This window comes from Callospermophilus lateralis, chromosome 17 (genome assembly GCF_048772815.1).
Source record: "Callospermophilus lateralis isolate mCalLat2 chromosome 17, mCalLat2.hap1, whole genome shotgun sequence".
In the NCBI taxonomy this organism is placed as follows: domain Eukaryota; kingdom Metazoa; phylum Chordata; class Mammalia; order Rodentia; family Sciuridae; genus Callospermophilus; species Callospermophilus lateralis.
The window spans coordinates 23,842,844-23,858,485 of NC_135321.1; positions in this window are offsets into that span (position 1 = coordinate 23,842,844).

Below are 15,642 nucleotides of genomic sequence, written 5' to 3' on the forward strand. Positions count from 1 at the left end.
CAGGGCACCTGTGGAAGGGAGTTCCAAGACCCAGTGGCCGCTATGTGGGGATGTCCAGGCAAGCAGGGAAGGGGCTTGAGAGTCTGAGTGTTTTGTTAATGACTTGAACTGGTTACATGCAGATAGGAAAGCCTAGCCCAGAGGGGAGGGGGAAAGACATATGGAAAGAGAGGATCTCTGATGGAACCCATGGATTGTGAAGTCCAGAACCCAGGTGCTGGGAGTCAGCTGGACAGGAAGAGGGATGCAACATCCATCACGACACAGAGAACAGCAAAGGATGCAGTCACTCCCAGAAAGTGGGTGACCAAGAGGGCTGGAGCTGCTTCTGCTGGTTTCTAGCTTCCTGTCTTTCTTTTTAACTTGGGGGATATCATCTTTAGGAAGGGCTATTCCAAATCAGGGAAGGTAGAAGCCATCCCAGGAGTGACTGGCCTGGAGCCCTGATGCATTGAGGGCAGGTAGCCATCCTTGAGCATACGTCCCAGCTAGCCCGTGAGTGACTCATGGGGACTGACCTCAAGCTCCAGGAGGACATATTTTTCTCACTGCCCAGACCAAGGAAATTATGCCTAGAGTTCACCAGCTTGCTGTGGCAAATATGCTCTGTAGAAATACACGGTTGTGGCATGGCTCTGAGGACACCTGGGCTTGTGAGCCCCTGCCATGGACTCTTGGGGCTCTTCCAGCAATACCCCAACCACACTGTGTGGGCTCCCCCCAACATTGGTCATCATATCCATCATGGATCTTGACCATGTGGTTAAATCCAATATCATTTTGTGTAGGTTCCTGAAGAGCAAGAACCGTATGTTTTTTTAATCTTTATAACCTTATTCAAAATTGTTCTCTGTCAAACTAATTTCTTTCTTTCTTTTTCTTTTTCTTTTCTTTTTTTTTTTTTTTTGCTAAATCCCATTGTCCTTATCCCCTTCCTCTGGCACTCACATGAGTGTTTGATGAGATGATGGCTAGGAATTTACAACCCAACCCTGGCCCCTTCCCAGGAGCCCAGATCAGAATGCAGAATTCCAGATCTTCAACCCTTCCCACCAAAAGAGAATTTCTGGGAGTTCGTAGAAACCCAGTTTGGCTCTCTCTGTCCAGCGGCTGTGCCTTCCCCCCTTCATTAATTCAATATCAGGGAGTGCTACAAAGAGATGGGCCACGTTCCAATCATGTCATCACTAGGGAGACAATAAAATGTCCTAATGGCCATAGAGGCTGCAAGCTGTCACAGAGATAAAGGCGGGTCTCTGATCCTCTGGAACAAGGCCCTTCTGCAGGGGAACAGAACGCGGTCTCTGGAACACTGGACTTGCTCACTCAGCAGAAAACTGAGAAACATTTCCAGCTTTGAAGCCCTCACTGGCTCTAGCAGAGGGCAGAACCGGCAGCAGACTGTGAGCCCAGGTGTGATTTAGCAGATATCTGGAGGAGAAAGCATCCAAATGGCTTTTAATCAAAAGAATCATCTCTTGCAACAGAACATTTTAATCTCATTTGATCCTCAAAAAAAAACAGGGCAGGTATTATTGTTCCCATCTTATAGATAAAATAACTGAGACAGGTAGTTGAAGCATTCATGTTTTTTTGTTTTGTTTTGTTTTGTTTGGTACTGGGGATTGACCCTAGGGGCTTTAGGGCCTTGCTAAGTTGCCGCGGCTGGCTTTGAACTCATGATTTTCCTGCCTCAGCCTACCAAGCCACTGGAATTACAGACATGCGCCACTGTGCCTGGCTGCATTCATACATCTTAAATGGCAGAACCACTCAGGTCTTCTGTCTCCTAATTCACAACTTCCTCCAAAGAAAGGGCAGCACCTCCCCTCTTTAGAGTGGAGAATTTGTATCAATGTTATAAACAGACTCTAAAGATGCTGTAATTTCTCCACTCCCTCCTCTCCAAGCCCATTTGGCATTAGTGCATCAGAAAAGGCATCCTCAACTTGAGATGTAAGAAGCACCTCTTGCTCCCCTCCCTGACCAGAGCCATGGTGGAGAATCCTGACTTGGGCTACCTGTGCTCTCCAGGTGGCAGATGGAAGTGGTCTGGAAAGGTTTCCTACTGCAGAAGTAGAAGGACCAGGGCATGGAGCCCCCTCCTGCAGACAGCCAAGGTAAATGTCTGCCTTAGGAGTCAGATTCCAATGTACATAATTTAGGAAATGTGAAAAACACTTCATTTCTGTAGCTTACAATTAATTGAGCCAATCAATAAGCATTTTACAGGCAAATGCTAGGCACAAAGAGAGATGCAAATCCCTAAGAAATACGGGTCCTTTCCAGAGCCCTGTGAGGCATTCTCTGCTCTTGCTTTCCTGCGTGAAACTTCAAGGCCAAAGAGGAGAAAGAACGGGCTCTTTCAGAAACTGTTCTATCCACCAACTGAGACTTGGAAACAGGCCTTCCTTGTGTCAAGAGTAGTCAGAGAGGGGCTGGGGCTGTGGCTCAGTGGTAGAGCACTCACCTAGCACGTGCAAGGTGCTGAGTTCGATCCTCAGCACCACATAAAAATAAAGAAATAAAATAGAGGTATTGTGTACAACTAAAAAAATTAAAAAAAAAAAAAAAAGAGCGATCAGATACGCCTCTAAGGCTTCTGCTGCAAAACAGGAGACAGATGCACTTCGCACATGATGCATACGCAGGAGACTGCCTCCTTCCTCCCTTCAGTTCTGGGTCTGCTCTGATCCCGGATCACCTTGAGATGATTACAGCACAAGATGAAACCAGAGAGTTCCAAGTCCACCTCATTGGCCCACAGGTAACTTTCAGGGTAGGTCTGAACTGGTCTGGTCCAAGATGGACATAGATGTGCTGGAGCTTACACTTGAATTCATAAGGCATTGACCTTGGGGGGATGGTCAGAGCATCCTCAATGTCCTCCATTCTTACACTTTTCTCTGTGGGCTAGAGTTAGCACATGTCACAGCTCCTATCAGGACAATCACAATTCACTCCAGTTAGGTCTCCCCAAGAAGGCAGGGTCTAGAACATCTTGCCCATACAAGCTGATTGTAGACACACTTACTTGAGCACCTAGTATGTGCCTGGCATCAGGACAGGTGCAGGGAAGACTCACCACAGTATAACAAGGGAAGACGCTTAAGTAATCGATTACCTCGGTTCACTACCTGAGTGCCTTGCTAAAGCTCTTCGCAGGGCTGGGGAGCTGAGAGAAGATCTTGGGGTGATCAGGGAGGCTGAGGGAAGACTGCCGTGGCGTAGGTCTTCCTACAGTCTCAGTACAACACAGAAAGCAAAGGGTCAGAGACAGGGACAGAGTCAGCCTTACCTACTTCATGTTTTTCCTCTTTTATAGCAAAGTTGTTTGTTTGTTTTTTTTTAATTATTCACTTCATGGAAATTGTCCCACATTCCCAGTGAGCTCATCATTGACACCCCATCATTCTCACTTTCTTCCTAGAAACCCCACGGGGGCCACTCCCTCCTCTTTTCTTGGTCTCCCAGGCCCCCTCCCTCCTCGCTGCCCGGCTGTGGACTTCTTGGTGTTGCTGTCTGTAGTTCTCTCCTTTGGTCAGCCTAGTCCATCTTCCCATCTCACCCACAGTCAACACCAGCGACCACTCCCTGTTGGCTGAAAGTCTTCCCTGAGCGTCCCCCAATGTCCCGTCCCATCCGAGCACCTCATGCATGTGGTCTTGATGAGTCCTCCCTCAATCCAAGGTAGGATTTTGATTCCTTTTTAACAAAAAGTAGAAATGACGACAGCTTGTAGATTTTGTATTCCTCCATTTTGCACAACTATTAGACGGCAAAGCCAGGATTCTAATTCAGCGCCGAATCTAAAACAGCTCTAAGGTGCCAGCTCATACCACCTCCCACGTCAGGGTATCACCTTGATGTGGGGATGCATCACAGGGCTCTGGAAAGGGCCTCGTTCCTTCTCCTTCATGTGTCCCTGTGCCCAGCTTCCCATGCATCTGGTCCACAGAAGCCCTTTCCATGAGCACCTCAAACTTAACACTTCCAAAAGAGACCTTCTCCTCGCCCCCATAGGCTATTGCTCTCCATCTCCCCTGCCTGGATTCCTTGGCACCACTGGGCACCCAGGCTCCTATGGGGGATGTTGGGCTGCTGTGGACCCGACTCCCCTCTCCCTCCTGGCTTTCCACTCTCCCTGGCTGGCTCTCCTTCCTCAGCCCCCCCGCCCCTTCCCAGTTCACCCCTGTAGCCCATTCTCCACTATAGCCACTCTCTGACCACATTACCCTCATTAAAATCCCCTGCTAGGGAAATGGATGGCATTAGAGAAGATTATGCTAAGTGAAGTTAGCCAATCCCAAAAAAACAAATGCCGAATGTCTTCTCTGATATAAGAGGGGGTGACTCAAAATGGGGTTGGGAGGGAGAGCAAGGGAAGGAGATTACCTCTAGATAGGGAATAGGGGTGGGAGGGAAAGGGAGGGAGAAGGGGAATAGCATGGATGGTGGAAGGATACCCTCATCATTATACAAAATACATGTATGAAGATGTGAATTTGGTGTCAGCATACCTTATACACAATCAGAGATATGATAAATTGTGCTATAAAGGTGTATTAAGAATTGTAATGCAAAAATAAATAAATAAATAAAAATCCCCTGCTGGTTGCCCAATACTCTCCGGTCAACCCCCAAATTCTTTAACTTGGAAGATAAAACCATTGAGGACCCAGCCATCCCTGCCTCTCTACTTTGCTTCCCCTCCAAAGGTGGTCTGCAGTCCAGCCACCTCAGCCACCCTCAGTCCAGGAAAGCCCACCAATTCCACACGTATGATTTTGTACATGTCTTTCCCTCTCCCTAGAACAGCTATGGGATGAACCCCTACTCTTAGTACTATTCAGATGTCACCTCCTCCAGGAAGCCTCCCCTAACTCTTCCTTACCTTCCACATGAAAGAAAACAGACAGATGTGCAGGGTATCAACATGAGATTAAGGGAATAATTCTTTTTTTTTAATATTTTTAGTTGTTGAAGGACACAATATCTTTATTATTTCATTTATTTATTTTATATAGTGCTTAACATTGAACCCATACCTCACATGTGCTAAGCAAGCACTTGCAACTAAGCTGCAACCCCAGCCCATGAGGGAATAATTCTATAAACTGGACTGACTGTGCTGCCCCCACCTACCCACATCTTTCTTTAAAAAAAAGAAAAGTAATTTTCCTGAAGCCCTGCCTGGCTTCAGTCAACAGAATACATTACATTCCTCAGCAAATAACCTGTTATCTGCAGGAGTAATGAAGGTCCAAAATGCCAATAAAAAGAACAGGAGTTACCCTGAAGGGGGAGAGGTGCGGGGGGAGGGGGTGGTGACTTTTGTGACCTATACACAGACCAGATCTCAGAGCTCAGGGAGATAACCACAAAATGGATAAGAACAGGTTCCAATTAGAACTAGTCAGCATAGGCCAAAGTGACCTAGAGTGGTCATGCACAGTGGGGACTTGAAAGTTTGATGTCATCCTGCTGTCAGTCAAAAGTAATCCCAGCAGCTGGGGAGGCTGAGACCCGAGGATGGCGAGTTCAAAGACAGCCTCAGCAAAAGTGAGGTGCTGGGCAATTCAGTGAGACCCTGTCTCTAAATAAAATACAAAATAGTGCTGCATATGTGGTTCAGTGGTTGAGTCCCGAATTCAGTCCCCAGTACCAAAAAAAAAAAAAAAATGTCAAGAGGTGGATCTGGGTGGTTCTCTGGACCCAATAAAACCGGAGAATAGAAGAGATGTGCCCTTCTCCTCTCTGAAAGGACCCACTCGCTTCCTTGAGAGTGTCTCCTTTTCTCCTTTCCTATCCCTTCTAATAAACTCATGCCTGTTACTCCAAGTGACATGTCTGAAATCTTTCTGGCGTGATTGCAAGAACCAGAGAGAAAGGACTGTCATGGTCATGCCCTGTGACACCACAGCACATTTCTGAGCCCCTCCTCAGCGCTTCCAGAGTCTCCAAAGCATTTGCCCGATCCCCTCTGTTGCATGCACCTGTCCTCTTGTCTAGACACCCCTGCACCCCAGCTACACTGCACCCACCTCATTCCAGAGGGTGCCTTATTAATGTTTATGTCTCTGGAGCCTGGGACAGTGCCAAAAAATAGTTTAATAAATATCGATTGATTGGTTGATTGATTAATTAAATATAAAACAAGGTTCCTCGTGAAGGAACTGCAGTCTAGATGGGAGGTAAACCAATCACAGGTGAAATTCAGAAGATAATGCAAGTGGAAAGTTGGAGGAGGAAGATACTGGGGAGAGGAATCAGAGACCCCCGTAGCCCCAGTAGCAGGTTCCCTGGATGAGAAGGGTGCCGATCCACGCAGAAGCCTGCGCCAGGGCTCCGTCTACCTGGTTTATTTTCTAACAGCAGCAAGATTTGAGCAAGGATCTGTGCCAACGGGGCGCCCAGGGTCCCCAGGCACATAATTAGCATGTCTCTGGGGGAGGCCCGAATCCCACAGTCTGGGGTGAAGACAAAGAGGGTCTGTTCCAGTTATGCTAATTCCTGCCCCTCTGCCAGGGGATGGGGCTGTGGGAGATTCCAGGAGGCAGCCAAGCGGATGGGGAATTCCTCCGCTTCCACCTCCTGCGCTCTCAGTCCGCCTGCGCCCAGGGAGAGGCTGCCAGCTATCACCCCAGAAAGCTGTAGGCAGAGTCCCATTCATGTGTCCCATAAGCTGTCACTGAGGCGGTGGGATTTGAAGACCAGGCAGCTTCCACCCATGAACCCAAAGCTTAAAATTCCACTTTAGAAATAGTGCTTTCTCCAGAAGTCTGCCATTGAAATGCAAATGACCCTGAAAGAAGTAGCACAGTGAGTTGCTAACACCTTCGTATCCACGGGTGGGTGTGCAGCTTTCCCAGGGACTGGGTTCAGCTTGGGAACACAGGTGCCCTGAGTTGTGAAGGAAATGCAAAGAAGACCAGAGCCTGCAGCTTCCGCCCACTCCTACCCACACTGCGCCCAGCAGCCTAGTGCCAAGCTGATCCTCCCAGTTGCTGCCAACTTCAGCTAAGAACTCTGGAATCTGCTCACTCCAAATCCTCTTTCCTTAAGGACTTCCTCCACCCAGCATCTGATGACCCACTGTGAGTTCACAGCTCTCCGCTGCTCTTGTGCAGTGCTGCCCCATGCTGGGAAGCATTCAGTGAGTGACAAGCCATCTGCAGTGGTTCTCAAAGTCCAGTGTGCATGGGAATCACCTGGAGATTTGGTGGAAACAGATTGCTGGGGGAGTGGGGAATGGGGAGATGTCCACCAAAGAGTAGGTACAAAACTTCAGTTAGATGGGAGAATCTTGATTTCTGGAGAGCTATTTGGAGCATAGTGACTATAGTTAATGATAATGTATACTTGAAAATTACTGAGAATGGCTCTTCTTTGTTCTCACATATACACACAAAAGATAACTATGTGAGGTGATAGATATATTAAATCCATTGTGATAAACATTATGTATAAATATATCAAAATGTTACATTGTACACCATAAACATATGCAAGAATAATATTTCTTTCTTTTTTTCTTAAAAAAAACAAAAACAACAACAACAACAAAAAAAAACTGCTGTCTCCATTCCCTGAGTCCCTGATCTAGTAAATCTGAGATAGGGCCTGACACTTTGCATTCTAACAAGCTCCCAAATGATGCTGATACTCAAAGACCACACTTTGAGAACCAGCGCTATATAGCTTTACTACTCAAAGAATGCACTGAGGACTGGTATCTCTTCAGAGCTGGTTAGAAGTTCAGAAAGAAAAGCTGCATTTTAACAAGAATGAACTGGAGAGACTAATAAGCACATTAAATTTTAAGAAACCTAGCTGAATGTGTGGTACACACCTGCAAACCCAGTGTCTTGGGAGGCTGAAGCAGGAGGATTGCAAGTTCAAAGCAACTTAGCAAGGTTATAGCTAACTTAGTGAGACCCTGTCTCAAAATAAAAAATAAGAAGCCTGGGGATGTGGCTCAGAGATTAAGCACCCCTGGGTTCAATCCCCAGTACAAAAAAAAAAGAAATTTAGAAACATTCTCAAAAGCAGTTTCTTAAAGAGTGCTTCAGACTTCCTGTAGCAGAATCACCAGGAAGCTGGTTAATAAAAAAGATGCCCAAGTCCCACCCCAGGTCTCCTTCATCAGACGCTCAGAGGTAGCAGTCAGGTATGACTCCCCTGGTGATCTTTTTGTCAGCTCTGTTTCTACCTGGGCTGCCCATTAGAATCTCTTGGGAAGCATATCCAGACTGCACCCCAGAACAATTAAATCAAACTCTTTGGGGGGCACCCACACATTTGGCATTTTTAAAAGTCTCTCCAATTCATTCCAAAGTGCATTCTAAGTTGAGAACTACTGACCAACAGCAGCATGTTCTAGACAGCAAATATTTGAGCACATGCTCCAGGTGGCCTTACATTAGAGGTTCTCAAGCTTGGTGGCAAATCAGATTTCCTTGGAAAGCATTTTATTTTTTTTTTAATTTTTTTGAGATGAAATTCAAAAACTATAAAATGCAACATTTTATTATGGTATCCCAAAAAGTGTACAATTAACTGGCTTTTAATAAGGTCGAACGTTGTACAATTATCACACTATCTAACATTTTATTACCCCCAAAACAAAGCCCATATCTCCCAGTTCTTCTCCCCTCAGCCCCTGACAATCACTAGCACTTTCTATTTCTATGGATTTTCCTATTATGGACAGTTCATAGAGATGGATTCATAGAATATGTGAGCCTTTGCATCTGACTTCTTTCTCTTCTCATAATGTTTTTGAAGTTCATCCATGCACATACCAGTACTTCATTCCTTTTTGTGGCCGAATAATATTCCATTGTATGGCTATAATGCAGTTGTTGATGGACAGTTGGGTTGTGTCTACATTTTGATTATTATAAATAATGCTACAATGAACATTCACATGCAAGTTCTTGTGTCAGTATGTTTTCAGTTCTCTTGGGTGGACACCTAGGAGGGGAATCACTGGGAGTCTGCATTTCTAACACACCATAAATATATGCAAGAATACATTATAACTCTGTTTAACTTTTTGAGGAACTGCCAAAGTGCTTTCAAAGCAGCTCACCAATTTATATTCCTAGCAGCAATTTGCAAGTGTTCTGGTTTCTCCATATCCTCACCAACACTTCTTTTTTTTTCTTTTATTTATTTTTTTATAACCATTCTATTAGTCATTGAACCCAGGGGCACTCTAACATTAAGCGACATCCACAGCCCTTTTTATTTTATTTTATTTCAAGAGAAGCTCTCACTAAGTTCCTGAAGCTGGCTACAAACTTGCAATCCTCCTGCCTCAGCCTCTGGAATCACTGGGATTAAAGGTATGTGCCGCTGAGCCCAGCTTATCTTGTGGCTTTGATCTGCATTTTGCTACTGCTGATGAACTTTTCCTGTACTTATTGGACATTTGTATAACTTCTTTGGAGAAATGTCCATTCAAATCTTGTGTGTGTGTGTGTGTGTGTGTGTGTGTGTGTGTGTTGCTGGGGATCAAATCCAAGGCCTTGTGCATCCTAGGCAAGCACTCAACTACTGAGCTACCCGCCAGCCCTTGCCCATTTTTGCCTTATTTGCCCTTTTATTAAGTCATAAGAGCCTGAGGACTATAAATATCATCTCTTCTCAGGCTGGAAAACAGTTCAGTTAAATCAGAACACGAGTGGGCCTGGGCCTCAGCATTCTAAATGCCCCCTCATCTGCAGAAGAGTTGAGAATCGCTGGTTTACTGCCTCTGGCCTCCAGCAAGAGAGACGCCAGGAAGAGCCCGTCACGATCTCATTTGATCCTCCCGACTGGGTCTGTTCATCATCAAAGATTAAATGCCTTCTTCGTGTCTTGCAGGACCCAGGGCTACAGTGATGAGAGGTGGAAATCAGGAGGAAAGTGGAGATGAGCAAGTCCTGGAGGCTGCTGTGTAAGAGCTCTCAATCCGACAGAGAAACCGGATCTGAAACAAATCATTACAGTACAGTCCTGAAGCGCTCTGAAGGAGATGTGTGCAGAGTGGCAGAGACTCCAAGACCAACCCAACCCCTTCTTCCTGAGGGCATCAGCATTGCTGAAGGTGGGCTGGTGGTCATGCCAGCCCCCGATGCCAACGGCAGTGTTGCCAGCCATGGGAGTGTGTTAGAAATGCAGACTCTCAGGCCCCACCCCAGACCTGCTGAATCAGAATCAAGTTTAACAAGATGCCCCGGTGACTCATACGTACTCAAAGTTTGAGACACACTGATCTCACGTGATGTCAGTTAAGAAGCATCCAGAAAGTCTGCCCACATAAAACAAATGAGCAGAACTTCTATTGCAATGAGATATTGGCTAATGAAATTGTCCCTTTAAGTAACTGATCTCCTCTCTTAAAATGCAGCCTGTTAAACAACCCTTAGATAAGCAGACCTTAGCCTACACCTGTTTATCAGAGCGTTCCTGCCTACACCGCTCTCTTTCTGCAGCTTTCTCTGCCAGCCACGTTACTAAGAAACAACGTGGGGACCAGATTAGGTAACATTGGCTCTTGGCACTTGTACTTGAAACTGAAGTACCAGGGCAACAGGGAAAACAGAAGATGGCTCATGTTTTCTTTCAAATCCAGTCCTTGCTTCCAATTTCATAGCAGGTTTATACAGGCAAGCGGCTTGCCTAGAGTCACAGACTAAATGAGAGTAGCGTCACTGGTTTAGAATTTGGGTTAAAAGACCCATTGGTGGGGCTGGGGTTGTAGCTCAGTGGTTGAGCCCTTGCCTTATAAGAGTGAGGCACTGGGTTTGATCCTTGGCACCACATAAAAAATAAATAAAATGAAGATACACACACACACACACACACACACACCCTTGGCTATGTTCAACCCACTAGGTCATACCTGAACTTGATCCTTCAACAGCCTACATTACAACCTTCCCTGACTTCAGGGTTTTCCTGAGGTGTGGTGATCCATATCCTGGTCTCTTGGGTTACATCTAATTTCCACATATCCTCCTACGTTGAAAAAAAGTTCCACCTCTTTCCAGAGGTGATTCATTCTAGTGTTCTGTGAGCTTTGCTGCTGGAGAAATCTTTATGTTTAATGACGTATGTTAGGATGAAGATGACTTTTCTTAAGAACAACTGGTTGCCTTGTTCCAAGTTTCCATGTTGAGTACCAGGTGAGGCCCTCCCACTCTGCAGTCCTCAGGCTCACGGCACCAAGGAGACCCCAGATGCAAGATATCCTGAGCAATGAAGATATGTGCAAACGTACAATATTGTCCGTTCTATTAAAATCTTAATTAAAGAACACTTCAGGCCACCATCTAAAGCCTTTCCAAGATCCAAATCCTAAGACGAACGAAGCAACCTCTTCTCTTCTCCATCACTAACTGGCCCTTAACAAACAGCCAGCAACTTCAGTGTTGGTGTGTGCAACCATTGTGTGCCTACTGTCTTCTGCCTCAGGTGCCCATTTTGAGATCCCTTTGTCACCCCTGGCACTGACTGTCAGCTCTGGCCCCAGAAGAACTCCAAGGGGTGCAAATTCAGCTGGGGTCTCCCATTTTCTTACTCTCTCCTCATTTGTTTTTAACAACTTTATTGAGGTAGAACTAACGTGCCATCCTATTTACCCACTGAAAGTAGGCAATTCAGTGGTTTTTAGTATATTCACAGATTTGATTCCACAATCAGTTTTAGAACATTTTCATCATCCCCCCAAAAGAAATCTTGTACCATTTAGAAGCCATTCCCTATGCCCACCGTCTCTCAGGCGCCCAACTCAAGATGACTGCTAATCAACTTTCTGTCTCTATTGTTTGGCCTCATCTGGACATTTCCATATAGATTCCATATAGATGCTTTTCCATATGGATAGAATCATACAACATGGTCATTTATGGTCTGGCTTCTTTCACTTAGCATAATGCTTCCAAGCTTCATCCACATTGTGGCATGTATCAGAACTTTCCTCTTTATCACAATATTATTCCATTATATGGATAGACCATGTTTTGCTTAACTATTATTATTCAGTTGTTGGACTTTTGAGCTGTTTCTACTTTGGGGCTACTGTAAATACTGATGATATGAACATTTCTCACTGGTTTTTGTGTGGACATTGATTTTCAATTCCCTTGGGTGTATACCTATGAATAGTTTTGTTAGGTCACACGGGGACTTGTTTAGCTTTTTTTATTTTAATAAATGTTTTTTAATTGTGTTGACACAATACCTTTATTTTGTTTATTTATTTTTACGTGGTGCTGAGGATCGAACCCAGTGCCTCACACATGCTAGGCAAGCGCTCTACTGCTGAGCCACAACCCCAGCCCACTTGTTTACCTTTTTAAGGAACTGTGAGAGTGTCTTCCAAAGTGGCTGCAATTACCTTCCCAGAATCAGTGTGTGAGAGTTCCAACTTCTCCCCATCCTCCGTGACATTCTTTATCTGTGTGTTAATTCTCCCCATCCTAGTGAGTATGAAGCAGTATCTCATTGTGGTTTTGATTTGCCTTTTCCTGGTGGCTAAAGATGCTAGACTTATTGGCCATTTGTATATCTTCTTGGGAGAATTATACATTCAAGTCTTTTGCTTATTTTTTAATTACATTATTTCTTTTTATTGAAGTGTAAGATCATATAACCTTTTTAAAATTTGAGAATAAATTAATATAATATAAAAATTAGTCATTTTATAGTATATAATTGAGTGGCATTTAGTATAATCATAGTGTTGAACAACTGCCACCTCCCTCTAGTTTTAAAATACTTCCATCACCTCAGTAAGCAGCCAGTCACCTGTCGCCAGCCCCTGGCAACCACCTATTTTCTATGGTGTCTCTATGAATTCATTTATTCTGAATATTTCATGTAAATGAATCTATATGATATGTGATCTTTGTGTCAAGCGTGTTTCATTTAGCACAGGATTTTGAAGATCCACCCACACAGCATGTGTCAGTATTTCATTTCTTTTCATGACTGAGGATATTCTGTTATATGGATCCATGAATCCATCAATGGACACTTCCATTGTTCCCACCTCTTGGCTCTTATGAAGAATGCTGCTATGAGCACTAAGTGTACAAGTATTTGTTTGAGAACCTGTTTGTACTTTGTAGAGTCTGTACCTAGGGGTGAAATTGCTGGGTTGTGTGTTAATTCTATGCTTAACTTTTTGAGGGGTCATCAGTGGGTTTTTCAAAGTGCCACTTTTATATTCCCATAAGCAATGTATGAAGGCTCCAATTTCTCTACATCCTAATTTACGTCAATTATCATCAACACTTGCTGTTTTCCCTGTTTACTATTACTACCATCCTAGTAGATATGACTTTGCATATCATTATAGGTTTGGGGTTTGAATTTTTCTTATTTTTTATTTTTTTTAATTTTTTGCTTTTTGGCTTTTAGTTGTTTATGTTTGTTTGTGTGTTTTTGAGATAACTGGGATTGAATCCAGGGTGTCATGTACTTGGCATTTTTTATTTGCAGTACTCTAATGGCAATGATGTTGAACATCTTCTCATGGGCTTGTTGGCCATCTTTGGAAAAAATGTCTGTTCATGTTCTTTGCCCATTTTTAAACTGAGATTTTGTTTTTGTTTTCTGAGTTGTGCTATATGTATTTTGAATGTAATCCTTTAACAAACATATGATTATAATTTACAAATATTTTCTCCAATTCTGTAGGTTGTCTTTTCACTTTCTTGGTACATCTTTGAGGCGGGTTGGGAGGGTGGTACACACGCATATGCATAGGAGATTAAACCCAGGGCCTCATGCATGCTAGGCAAGTGCACTACCACTGAGTTACACCCCAGCTTGCTATGTCTTTTGACGCACATGAATGTTAATTTTGATTATGTCCAACTTACCTATTTTTTTATTTTGTTACTCAAGTTTTGTTATTATGTCTAAGAACCTATTTCCAAATCCAGGGTTATGAATATTTATCCCTATGTTTTCTTCTGAGAGTTTTATAGTTTTAACCCTTATATTTAGATTGTTGATCCAATTTTGAGTTAATTTTTGTATATAGCATGAGGTGGGGTCCAGCTTCACAATTTTGCATATGGCTATCCAGTGCTCCCAGCACCATTTGAGGAGACGTCCCCCACTGAATGGTTTTAGCACCATTGTTGAATATCTATTGGCCATAATTGTATGTGTTTCCCAAAGAAACTCCCTATTTTTTTCTCCAGACTTTTGGTGATCTGTCATTTGCCTCAGCTATAATCTTTTAGCCTATGCAACAGAAGTTTCTTCATGTGCCCTTCATTATTTTCAAGGAATACTCTTCATACAAATGCTTTCCCACCCTGAGTAAGATCTGAGTTAGGTGAAACAAAGGCAAGAGTCTTGCATTTTTTTTTCAAGTGACCTGTAGATAAGTTAAAACAGACAGTTCTTTGAGAGTAAGTTTTTCTCTCTTTTATCCAGGACCCACACAAGAAATGCACGCTGCCATCTTGAAGACTGCATTCCTTTAAGACTTTCCTGCCTTGCTTGGGGGAGGAGGTGGAACAAGAACAAGTAAGACTATGGTAAAACTCTTCTATTATTTTTAAAATATTTTGTTTAATTGTTGATAGACCTTTATTTATTTATTTAGATGCAGTGCTGAGACTCAAATCCAGTTCCTCACCCATGCCAGGCATGTGCACTACCGCTGAGCCCCAGCCCCAGTCCCTCTTCTTTCATTTTTTACTTGCTTTTTTCTTGATTCCTTGTTGACTTAGTTGTTATAAATAAGTGAACTATTTATCAGGCAATGTTATGAAGATAGTTTTTGATGATTTTCCATGTTTTTGTGAAGGAACAGGCCCTTGAAACCACCTACTGGAGTACCTACTTAACCTACTTTTCACGGATGTCCCTTACCTACGTTTAACTTTAAAACACCCCCGTCTCCTTGTTCTACACACTGTGTGTCTTCTCTTCATTCAGTTGATTAGAGTGACTTCTGCAGATCTGTCTGTTATAATCTGATCTGAACAATGCCTATCATGTCACTTGAGCTATTAAAACAAATGCCATTTGCTTTCTGAAAGAACCAGAAAAAGAAAGAATCGTGCTGATCCTTCCACTCATGGGGTAGGAATAAATTGGTAGAAAGAGAGAAGGAATCAGAGTCCATTCCCTTGGACCACTCACTAGAGTCAGAAGCTTTGGACTAGCACCACTGAGCTGTAAGATCTTAGATAAGCCATTTTTTCTGTACTTAATTTTTTTTTCTGTTTTAATTAATTACTCCTTACCTTTCTAAGGAATTTGGAGACCAGTCATTAAATGATTTAGAGTATTTACCTATTGAGAACAAAAGAAGGGAACATTGGCATCACCATAGATAACACAATATCATCCAAATGTCACATACACAGCCAGGTGTTTCAACCCTCTTACCCTCTGGAGGGTCAGACCCATTACACCAGCATCTTCCTCTGTACCATCTCACTCCTCAGTAGATCAGCCAATTCTCTGTTCATAGAGTATAGGCAAAACCATAAGAAGTTAGTAGGAAGTTACATACACATCTTCAGCTTGGGTGATTCATGGCCTGGAACATTTTGCAGGAAATTTGAGCTCATTTTCCAAGCACCAGCTAAGCATTCTTCCAAAGTCTTCTATTAATGGACTAAT